Genomic DNA, 12644 nt, shown 5'->3' with positions numbered 1-12644 from the left:
CTTCGCAAAGAGTCTCTTTCTAAGTAAAACCAGTAGGAAGCGCCTTTAATAAGGTGCGAACTATGTACAAGAAGTTTGTATCATGCACTGTTCATGATTGCGGCAGTTTTTTAAGACTTGTGCAAAAACTTAGAAAAAATAAACAAAACAACAAGGATCCCGGGTCAACAAAGGGATCCATGAGGAATTAACCCTGGACGGGTTTAGCAGCAACAGTAAACAAACAGTTAAACGGAGAACTATTTACATTTTCTTAAAGCAGTCATGCTTACACATTTGGCGCAGCAGGTGGTTTCCTTCCGGGCCTCACCAGGCCAACGGGCCGCGCTGCCTCACCAGGAAGTGGCTCTGGTCCCAGCAGCGACAAGATCCCTCGCCGTGATGCTCTTCTCACCGAGGATCCTGCACGCCCCCAAGGCACATTGTGGGTCCGGGTCCTCTGCTGTTCTGCCGGGTCAGGTTCTTTGGCCTTTTCGGCAGGAGGTTCATCATCAGCTGTTTCAGCGGCGGCCTGGAGCGCAACGCATCGCTGAACGCCCCGTGCCATCCAGCCAGCTTCGCCTGTTGCTCTCCTCCACCGGGTGTAAGTCACGGCATCACCGGGCTCCAGGTCGCGAGCAAACCTTCCTCCGCAGTGCTCGACCTCCTTCCGGTCCACGTGGACTTGTAGCGGCTCCCCGATCTCCTGGATAACCCCTCTTCCATATCGGGGGTTGAAGGAGACCACTACACCCCAGTGGGACGATGGGACCTCCGCGACGGTGGTTAAGTCGATCTGGGCTGCCGGTTGCGGTCGGTTCCGCCATTCAGCCATCAAGCGCCGCAGGTGCTCGGCCTCTGGCATAATCTTCAGGCCTTGTGTTTGCAGCGCACCTTCAGCCGCGGCCGGGTCAGGAGGAGCAGGGGACACCGGAGTTAAACGGACCTCCGTGGGTTGGCCCAGCCGAGCTAGCACGCGGGTCTCGGCCTCCACGCGGCGCGCTAGCTGGCGGGCCTCGGCTGCAGCTACACACTCCACCGACGGCGGCAAGGGGGATCAGCCCATCGGTAGCTCCGTAAGGGTCAGCTCCCGCAACGCTGGCGCATCTGGGGCTGTGTCGGGCGGTGCAGCCTCAGGCTGGATCGGGGCAGTCCCACGCGGTGCTCTCGGTGTCGCCATCTTTTCTCCTCCTTCGGTGTCCTCTTCCCGCGGTCTCTTTCGTGGGCGGCCCCGTCTCCATGGTCTCCACCCTCCAAACAGGATCAGGAGGCGGACCTCGGCCGTTGACGGACACATCCTCAGGACCAGGAAATGTTTAGACTGGGCGGCCATTGCCCTTCGCGCTCTCTAGCTTGTCTACGCCTACTCCACGCCCCTCTTCTTCTCCTGCGCCTCTCCTCAGCGCTGCAATGGCGGCGGTTTTGGCGATTAACAGCACAGCACAGTCCACTCAATAAAGTACAGTCCAAGCACAACAAATCACAGTTCCAAGGCACACATGACCTGATTCTTCGGGCTTAAGTAGATCCTGTTCGTGACGCCAAGTTGGAGCGCCCCCACACCGCCGCAGGGCCGAGGGGTACCTGGAGCCGGGCCTCTGAGTCTCAGTTCTGGGGTTGTCACGGTGGCTAGACCTGGTCCGTGGCCCTGTCCGTCAGTGGGGGACGTCCGGTGCAATAAGTGGTGGTGTAGCGGTGCAGTTGTGGGGTGCAGGTCGCGGTAAATAACGAGGACACCAGGTTGCAGTCTCTTTACCTCTTTACTGGAGATCTCTGAGTCCTCAGTCCAGAATATGGTTCACCAGGCTGCGCAAGTCCGGCCGGTCCAATGACACTTCCAGAGTTCTCTTCACAGGAGGAAATCTGTGCCTTCCCCCTAGCGCTATGTGTTGTAGTCCTTCCCTGCTGTGCTTACGGGATAGTACCCCACAACTGTTGTGTCTGTTTCTTAAGTTCCCTCACAACTCGACTAGATGATGTTCTGCTAATCCTCCGTCCCTCCCTGAGGTTCGGGTAGGAACGGCACCCGTTTGACGGGTAGGCCTGGAGTTCTTCCGGGACCCTAGAGATGCCCCTCTCCCACAATTGCCTCCCAAGACTTCATAGGTGATTTGAGTTAGACAGCCCGCCTAAGACTGACTGTCCTGCCGCTGTTTGGAGTATTGCCTGAAGCTGAATGTTATTCTACTCCCTCGGCGTTCCGGCCACCGGTAGTGCGCCTCAGTAGGATGTTGCTTCGGTCTTACAGCACGACTCCTACTGGTATTTCTCCTTTACGTGATCCCGTTTCTCACTCAGCACAATCTATCTCTCTTCTAATCCTTTCTTGGGCACCGCCGCTACCCGGAGCAGGCACGGTCCCGTTACGTTCGTTCTCGTTGCCAAGCCTCTGTCAGGATCCCACCCCTGACAGAGACCCTACTGTATCTTCCCCTACAACACCCTCTGCCACAAGGTGTTGCCTGGTTCCAACCCAGTCAGCTTTCTGATCTAACTTCCTGCCTGACCCCCAGTTTACCCACTATGGTGGGGAGTGGCCTAATGAATAGCACCCTTAGCTCCCCCCGGAGGCCCGGCTGTGAAATGTATTGGTGTCTGTGAAACCTGATTAGATGAACTCCTTCAGTGCCATCAGACGCACCATAGCTCCCCATAGTGGCGGAGCCACAGTACTGCAACGACCAGGACTCTGGGGCGCTGCACTAGCACAATAAATCACAGTTCCTAGGCACACATGACCTGATTCTTCAGGCTTAAGTAGATCCTGTTCGTGACGCCAAGTTGTGGCGCCCCCACCGCCGCAGGGCCGAGGGGTACCCGGTACCGGGCCCCTGAGTCTCTACTCTGGGGTTGTCACGGTGGCTAGGCCCCGGTCCGTGACCCTGCCATGGGGCGCACAGCAAATAATTGATATGAATGGTGCGGATGGTGATGTGGTCGTAGTGGTGCGGTGCAGTAAATAACGAGGACACCAGGTTGCAGTCTCTTTACCTCTTTACTGAAGATCTCTGGGTCCTCAGTCCGGAATACGGTTCACCAGGCTGCGCAAGTCCGGCCGGTCCAATGGCACTTCCAGAGTTCTCTTCACAGGTGGAAATCTGTGCCTTCCTGCTTGCGCTATGTGTTGTGGTCCTTCCCTGCTGTGCTTACAGAAAGTCCCCACAACTGTTGTGTCTGTTTCTTAAGTTCCCTCACAACTCGATTAGATGATGTTCTGCTAATCCTCCGTCCCTCCCTGATGTTCTGGTTGGGACGGCACCCGTTTGACGGGTAGGCTCGGAGCTCTTCCGGGACCCTAGAGTTGCCCCTCTCCACAAGTTGCCCCCCAAGACTGCATAGGTGATTTAAGTTAGACAGCCCGCCTTAGACTGACTGTCCTGCCGCTGTTTAGAGTATTGCTTGAAGCTGGATATTATGATACTCTCTCGGCGTTCCGGCCACCGGTTGTGCGCCTCAGTAGGATGTTGCCTCGGTCTTACAGCACGACTCCTACTGGTGTTCTCCTATTGCTTTGATCTCGTTTCTCAGCACAATCTATCTCGCTTCTGATCCTTCCTTGGGCACCGCCGCTATGCTGAGCAGGCACGGTCCCGTTACGTTCACTCAAATTGCCAAGCCTCTGTCAGGATCCCACCCCTGACAGAGACCCTACTGTATCTTCCCCCACAACACCCTCTGCCACAAGGTGTTGCCTGGTTCCAACCCAGTCAGCTTCTGATCTAACTTCCTGCCTGACCCCCAGTTTACCCACTATGGTGGGGAGTGGCCTAGTGAATAGAACCCTTAGCTCCCCCCGGAGGCCCGACTGTGAAATGTATTGGTGTCTGTGATACCTGATCAGATGAACTCCTTCAGTGCCATCAGACGTGCCATAGCTCCCCTTAGTGGCGGAGCCACAGTACTGCAACGACCAGGACTCTGGGGTGCTGCACTTGTCACTTGGCACTGCCACATCTATTATCATTGCCGTCAGATTCTTGTCTACTATCACAATATCTGGTTGGTTAGCTAACACCTGCTTATCCATCTGTATCTTGAAGCCCTTTTATTCTCCACAACTTTTTCTGGGGTTTCCTATCTGGACTTAGGGGGACTTAGCCCATAAGCTGTGCAGTTGTTTCTGTATACCATTCCAGCTTCTTGGTTGCAGCGTTCTGTATATGCTGTTGCTGCTTGCATCTTGTATCCTGCCACCATGTGTTCGACAGTTTCCGACGCCTCTTTGCATAGTCTGCACCTTGGGTCTTGTCTTGTATAGTAGGTCTCTGCTTTTATAGATCTGGTACTTAGAGCCTGTTTTTGTGCCGCTATGACCAGTTGATCAGTGCCTCTGTACTGTTTTGGAGTCCAGCTTTCTCCAGCCAACAATAGGATTTTCACATAACAGCCACCTCCTTTATCTGTTTAGAGTACATCCCGTGCAGCGGCTTATCTTGTCATTGTAGTTCATGTTCCTGTTCTTCCTTTCAAGACCATTGTTGCTGCATTACACTCACTCTCAGTATCCAATCCTTTGATGTCATTTTTCTGACACTTATCAAGCCCGATCACTCTCTTTTCTGTTGGTATACAATCTTTGGGTGTTGGACTTGGGGTTGAAACCTCCATGCATTGTAAGAAGATTCCGTGTCTCACATCTGCAGCTTCCATCTCTTCTTTTGGCCAAAACACTATGCCAGCAGGGCAGTGGCGTAACTACAACAGGTGCAGGGGTTGCAATCACACCCGGGCCCTGGAGCCTAGGGGGCCCTAAAAGTTCCTTTGGCCTATACAAAAAGACTATTAAAGATTTAAAATATTTGGGGGTCCCGTTGGAGCTTTCGCATCGGGGCCCATGAGTTTCAAGTTACGCCACTGCAGCAGGATATCTGATAACTGGCAGGGCATATGTATTTACTTATTACTGTCATCTGTTACACTTATTTGATTCGGATCCTTTACCTCTAGAGCAGCGTTCCCCAACTCCAATCCTTAAAAGCCACCAGCAAATCATTTCACCTGTGCGATTCCAGGAAAATTGTGAAAACATGATCTGTTGGTGGCTCTTGAGGACTAGCGTTAGGGAATACTGCTCTAGATCATGAAATAATATACTCTAGCTGTTTATATTCATCAATCTGTGGATTCATATTTATATCTATTTAATATCTCCTTATGAAATCCAATTATTTCATGAATTAGAGTCTTTGTTTATTCAAACTCTAGGATTACTATATACTGATTTGTGTATATTTGCCTTTTGTGATCAAAGTTGTTGAAGGAAAGAGCTCACAAAATATGGTGACCCTATTAGAGGAGAATAAAAGTGAAACAAATATGGTAAGGCTCACGTAGGGTTTAGCGTGGTAAGGCCTGGTTTAAGAGGTTCAACTGCTGCTACCTTGTGGCTGGGGAAGACATCCCATGTAAAATTCACCAGAAGAAAAAAAAACACTTTAAAATAGCATGTGCAGCAGGATGAACGTCTCTTGCAGCAAAGATAGTAGCTGAAGGTTCTTTTATTGGTTCATTAAAGTAACCTTCATCTACTATTTTTGCAGTAAGAGACGTCCTTCCAGCTGTGCAGCCTATTTTAATGTGTATTTTTTATTCTGGTATATTTGCCTTTTGGCATTGGATATATTTTTCTGTGCATATTTGTTTGTACAGTTGTATATATTACGTAATCATCTCCCTTGTCTCTTGATACTGCGCCTATTAATTTTTACTTAGTGGTTCCTCTTTGTATTTAATCTGACCAATATGAGTTTAATATTTCTAGTTATTTTGCGAGAATAATCGAACATTTCAAAAATTTAGGCAGATATGCAGATTTTGGAAAGCAATCTTGTAACTATTTGTGCCATGCTGACACATGTCTGATTGCTCTCTGGGTCACACAGCACTTCTACCACTGGGAAATTTTGCAATATCATACAATACACAAATAGTTGTGGCTGTGTTGTGGTCACAGAAGATGGAAATAACTAAGACCTCAGTCATTATTTTATGTGGAAATGTCAACAAAAGTAATTTAGGACATTAAATCTTATTGTCATACTTAAGTGTTGGAAAAAAAATCAATATCTTGTATTAGCATGTGCCTATTGTAGAAAAAGTTTTCCCTTCATGGTGGGAATATTTACATTGGTAAGTCCAAAAATAACACAAGCTGCTTCATGTTTTGTGTTTTGTGCCTGAACATTTTTTTTTTAAATTCAAACCATCTTACAAAGGAAAGAACCATGAGACCATTGGCCTGTTTCCTTAGTTACTAATGTTACCATGTCTGTCCACCAGGCCGCCTATGGTATTCTGTATATACTGTAGCAGATTAAAGAAGCGCTCCCATCAAATTTTTTTTTAAAATACTGGAATCATCATATTATATGGACCTATGGGCTTATAGTTGCTCATTTTGCCTTCCTACCCAACTAATTATTCTGTTCTCCATTAGGTCTATGACATCACGTGATTACAAACTGACTGAAGCTAAATACTTCTAAGTTCTATGTAGAAACATGAGGACAGTTTTCCTTGTATGACTCATCAGTCAGTGTAAGGGTATGTGCACACGTTGCGGATTTCTTGCAGAAATTTCCTGAAGAAAACCGGAAATTTTCTGCAAGAAATCCGCATTTTTTTTTTTGCGTTTTTTTTCCGTTTTTTTCGCGTTTTTTTAGCATTCTGCAAGCGTAATTAGCTTGCAGAATGCTAAAGTTTTCCAAGCGATCTGTAGCATCGCTTGGAAAACTGACTGACAGGTTGGTCACACTTGTCAAACATAGCGTTTGACAAGTGTGACCAACTTTTTACTATAGATGCAGCTTATGCAGCATCTATAGTAAAAGATAGAATGTTTAAAAATAATAAAAAAAATAAAAAAATGCTTATACTCACCCAGACATCTCCTCACCGGCGTCCGTTCCTCTTCCTATAGCTGGTCTGTGCGCACAGGACCTTCCGTGACGTCACGGTCACGTGAGCGGTCACATGACCGCTCACGACCAATCACAGGACAGTGACGTCATCGGCAGGTCTTTCGCCGCACACCAGCTACAGGAACCGAACGGCAGTGTGCAGTGGAGGCGGGAAGACATCGAGGGTGAGTATAGGACTGTTTTTTATTTTAATTCTTATTTTTTGACCACTTATATGGTGCCCAGTGCGTGGAGGAGAGTCTCCTCGCCTCCACCCTGGGTACCAACCGCACATAATCTGCTTACTTCCCGCATGGTGTGCACAGCCCCGTGCGGGAAGTAAGCAGATCAATGGACTCCCAGGTGTGCGGAATCCCCTGCAATTCCGCATTTTAATGAACATGTTGCTTTTTTTTTCGCGGAAAAAAAGGCTACATTTGCACAAAAAATGCGGAATACACTTAAAATAATAGGAGGCATATGTAAGCGTTTTTTTCGCGTTTTTATCACGTTTTTATAGCGAAAAAACGCAAAAAAACCGCGAAAAATACTGAACGTGTGCACATGGCCTAAAAGTCCCTGGCTGGCTGGAGGGAGTGGCTGGGTCAGGAGTTGAAGAGGGGAATGACTTCTGTAGGGACAAGAGACTTCCTGTTTCTACATAGACAAGAGTTGAGAAATGCAAGAATAATAATGTTGTTTTTATTATTAATAAAGATTGAGAATAGAGAAGAGTGGATCTATTCAAACAGAACTGAATTTTTGAATTTTACTAAAATTTGCCTTCTCCAGAATACAGATATTTAGCAATTTACTGAGCATGATTTCAGTAAAGTAGCGGTCAGGTCACCTCCAATTTTCTGACCTGCAGGGGAGCTGGCAAAAGGTTAAAAAAAATTAAAGCCTCACTCCTCTTCTGTCATGTTAAAGGCAGAGGACAAGTCTAAAAGGGAGAGTATAGATAACTGTCTGTTAGCTTTGTCAGTAAGTTGTAATTTTTGTTGAAGCAGTTTTGGTAGAGTGGTGGGGATGGAAACTGAATTGTAGGTTGTCAAAGAGTAAGTTAGATGAGAGGTGGGTGCAAGGTTCATCATGGACATGTTGTTCGAGGAGTTTGGAGGTGAACAGGAGCAGCAAAATGGGACTAAGCTAGCTATAAAGGTTGGATCAAGGGACAATTTCATCAGGATAAATGTAATTGTAGCATGATTTAAAGCAGAAGGGAAGGTACCAGAACTGAAGGATAGGTTGAAGAGATGTGTTAGTGCAGCGCCCCAGAGTCCTGGTTGCTGCAGTAATGTCATTCTTCCATAAGGGGGAGTGATATTACGTCTGAAGGTAATAAAGGAGTCCTTCTTTCCAGGTATCACAGCATCACAACACACTTCACACTCCAGACCACCAGGGGGAGCCATGCTCCTATCTAGTAAGGCACTACTCACAGAAGGGAAAAACTGGTGGTTTGGATAGAAAGTTAGAGAGAAGCTGACTGGGCTCGGCCCAGGCAACACCTGTCAGGCAGACAGGGGGAAAGGGGGAACATCTGAGCTGCAGACAGAGGGTCCCTGTCAGGGGTGGGATCCTGGCAGAGGCCTAGCACGAGACAGAAAGACACGGAGCTGTGCCTGCACCCCATGCGGCAGCATCCTAAGAAAGGACACAAAGAGAATTGTATTGTAGAGAGTGAGAAACGAAGTCACAGCACAAGGAGATAACACCGGGAGGAGTTCTGCCCGAGACAGGCAGCCTCCTTCTGAGGTGCGTAGCCGGTGGCTGGAACACCGAGGGACTAATTGACTCTACACATTACTTCAGAGACCGGCAGGACAGTCAATTCCAAGTTGGCTGCCCGACCTTAATACCTAAGAAGACACGGCAAATTGTGGGGGTCGGGGCATCTCTAGGGTCCCTATAAACAAGCCTCAGGCCATTCCAGTCATACGGGTTTGTCCTATCCATACCATCTGGGGGACAGAGAGAGAGAACATCAGAAACATCCACGAAAGTTGTGAGGACTATACCGTGGTGCTCAGCAGGGAAGTACTACAACACACAGGTGCTAGTAGGAAGGCTACTGATTTCCACCTGGATAAAGGGACTCTGGATTTGCCTTCGGACTGACTGGACTCTGCCTACCCTGTGGTCCGTACCCTGGACTGTGGATGCTGAAGCTTCCAGTAAAAGGTAAAGAGACTGCAACCTTGTGTCCTCGTTATTCCCTGCACCTCACATTGTCCACCATCACCATCTACTTTTGGGAAGCCCTGGGGAAACACTTCACCTGTGGGAAGGTATACTATCTAGCTGCCATTCCATCACCCCAGCGGACCCCTAAGCAGCGTCGGTCACCCTGACCGAATCCCACAGGTGGCGTCACGAACACCGTACAAATTTCACCTTTAATTGAGCGCCCCTCAAAAGGGCCACGGGCCGGGTCGGGCCACCGTGACATCCCCAGAACCGCGAGGGACCCGGTACCGAGTACCCCATTGCCCTTAACGTGGGGGCGCTCCATTAGGGTTGGGAAAAGCATGATGGTGAGGTTGGGGAGGAGATGGGGTAAAATGCAAGTGTTGAGGTGCGATTTAGAGATAAGAATAAGCTCTCCTTCAGTGATCATGGTAAGGAAATTTATGGGGGAAGGGCAGTGGTCTGTTATATGTAGGGGTTGTTGTGGTTGAACAGTAACGACTTGCTTGGTTCATTTAATCTTATTTTTGAAATTTGCAGCAAAGTCTTCTACAGAGATGCCGGAGGTTGGAGGGGCCAGTGGTGGGTGGAGGAGAGAATTAAAAGTGTTGAATAACTGCTTGGGGTTATGTAATAAAGAAGATACTGAAATCTCAAATAAAAGTCTACCTTTTGAAAGTGTTTGGCAATACCTATTTGACATTGTTTGTATGTTCTTGAAGATCCCTTACAAACGTAAAATTATGTTTTTCACCCACCATAAAATGGTGACTCCCCATATTTGCTGAAATTTCTTATCACGGAATTACATATTGATGACCTCTCAGTTGGATAGGTTATCAATATAAGATTGGTGGGGGTCTGAAACACGGCCCTGCCACTGATTAGCTGTTGTCTGCTTTTATAGTTAATAGATGTATGCAATGTACAAGGTGGAATGCAGCAACCGTGTACATAGTCTAGTGGCTGCTGCCAAATACTACTATTAACAATACTGGTCTAAATTTCATTACATTAATCCATGTTTTTTATTCTTCTACTTCTACAGTATATCTGCCTTTTTGCCTTTTTATACTAGTGAGACATTAGCAGGTGATAATGTTCTCTTACATGGAACTCAATGTACTCATTCATTACCAGTGGAATAATTTTGTAAAATTATCTATATCTAAAAATGTATCATGACACCTGAAAGGTCTCGTCAAATGCAATTGGAGTTATGATTGCGAAAGCTGCTACTTTGATCATTTTCTTACACTTTGATTTATTGTTGCTTGTTGCAAAGATGTGGTCAGTTATACAACTGCAATTAATTTTGGTTTTTTGAAAAAAGGAATCAGATCCTTTGTGTCTATAAGAGATACATGTGGCAATTAGAAACTCTTCTTTAATATGTGCTTGTGGTTAACAAACAGCAGTGGCAATCAAAGTAAAACTTTGTGCTTGTATTCTTTCTGTTTCCCATTCATTAATTAAACATCAGATGGCACAATGTCAGGTTTTCGTTGGAACTTTACCAGTACAGATGCTGTGCTCTCCATAAGAAATAAATATGTCCTTCACAATTTCACATGTGCTAAGGCATAAATCACTTTGAACAATCGACCTTTCAACCTTTTTAAGCATCTTATAACTAGAGACATTCCCGTTTACTAAGCTTCTACAAAAGACATTCCCAGCCAGCATAATTAAATCGTTAGTCTATGATATATCCAGTTGTGAATTGCTTCATAACCTCTCATATGTGAAAGATTAATACCCATAAATGAAAACAAATACTATTTTCATACAGCAAACAGCAACCACCAAAGCTTACATGAGGAAACTGTGTTATGAATCTTATATAAAGTATTGAGAAATGGTGGAAAAAAAGCTTCCAAACTTTGGAAAAGGGTAGATAGATCAAAGGACTCACAAGATAGATAGGCATGAAATGGTACGAGTATGGCTGATTCGTCTAAGTGTTTATGCCAGTAGTTTTTATGTGTAAAACACTTTGAAAAGTTGCAAAGTTTTTGAGCAATGTGGAGATGTGGAAAAGTATTGCAATTTTTGTACATTTTTGTCCGTCTTCACCAAAATAGGGCTGGGGGGACTCAAGGTGACACATGACATGGCAACATCTACCTATCAAATTCAGAAATGTTACTCCAGTCCCCAACTTTTGTAGCTTTTCTGGCGAGGCACACAGAGGCGCACGCCACTGAGAAGATGCACTAAATCCATGAAGCGACACCTTGTAATGAATTTTGTGCATCCTGTTGATCCTCGCCTATCATTCAGACTACTATGCGCAAGAAAGGTCTTAAGGAATCAGTCCCAAAGACTGACATAAAGGAAGATGAAGGCATATGATAACTAATAAGTTGGGTGAGGTGGCAAAAGACTGACATCATTAGATGACATCACAAGTATAAACCTTTGAGTAATATTATAATAAGTCCATAATGATAGAAAAAAGTAAAAAACCATTGCATGAAAAGTAAAATAGAAACACGTCACCATCACCACCACTTCTGTATTGATCACCCACTTCTGGTTTTGGCTGACACATACTGATGTAAAATACTGACCAAATACTGAACGTTTGAATGTGGCCTCACAAATCTGCAGCATGTTTATTCTTTACGGCCACATTCACACATTCAGTATTTGGTTGGTAGTTATAGCTGTTTTTTCAATTTCTTTGATGTTGAATTAAATAAATAAATATCTCAAGAAGAATTTGTGTTATTAGCCTTCAGGGTGAATATTACAGTAGTTATCATGTGGCATTTCTGTCTTAGCGTATCACGCCCGTGTGTACTTATCTACCGAAAAAAACCCAGCTCTTACCTTAATAAATAACAGAAATACCGTGTGATATACAGCACACAAAACTGAAATGTGATCACTGTAAATCAGCCTGCATTAAATATATGGCAAGTGTACATTGTAGTGCAGATAGTATTGGACTGGAGTGCCAATGGCCCATCAGTGATATTGAGTCTTGGGGCCACTGTTCAGCTACATCCAAATATTGCTTCACTCTTATTCACAAATGTTTGCATTGGTCTATATAATAATACTTTGGGTTGCTTGTTAATTGAATGATGTGATGCTTCCATTGTCAATACAAAGTGAAACAAGTGAATTGTACCAGCTACTCTATATAGGTGGAGCCCACCAAAGATTTCATCCGTTCCTCTGTGGGCAATCCAAACCTGATTGCAGAGTCAAGACCTTAATGGACAGTTCCTGAAATGTACGCTTTCTTGTAAATTCAAAAACATTGACATTTGACTTGCAAAAATAATCTTTCACTGCACCATTTCCCACACGGCTTAAGCACCAGAGAGCAGGCTAATGTCATCTTGCGGTGCTGTGCATACCTACCCAAAATGCCCTGCAGCTATGGCATCTTACAGTTTACCATGCCTTGTATAGTGGTGGTCAGCACCTGGGCCATCACAGACCAGCGGTTCCCATTGGATCACAGTTTGTACAACAGAGTCATTTTCTATCTGCAGAGTCACGGATAGTCGCTCTTTCCTGTAGAGTGTAAGCTCTTATGGTCAGTGGGATCCTTTTTCTTTC

General features: G+C 45.9%; 1 protein-coding gene across 2 annotated transcripts in view; it reads left to right on the top strand.

The window, feature by feature from the left end:
* The window catches only part of ALKAL1 (ALK and LTK ligand 1), a 241715-nt gene that overhangs the window by 36819 nt on the left and 192252 nt on the right, over positions 1-12644 (top strand). The gene's annotated exons all lie outside the window — the stretch shown is intronic.

The sequence above is a fragment of the Ranitomeya variabilis genome, chromosome 6 (genome assembly GCF_051348905.1).
Source record: "Ranitomeya variabilis isolate aRanVar5 chromosome 6, aRanVar5.hap1, whole genome shotgun sequence".
NCBI classification, from domain to species: domain Eukaryota; kingdom Metazoa; phylum Chordata; class Amphibia; order Anura; family Dendrobatidae; genus Ranitomeya; species Ranitomeya variabilis.
The sequence above is the reverse complement of the archived record's forward strand: the minus strand, read 5'-3'. Positions and strand labels throughout refer to the sequence as shown.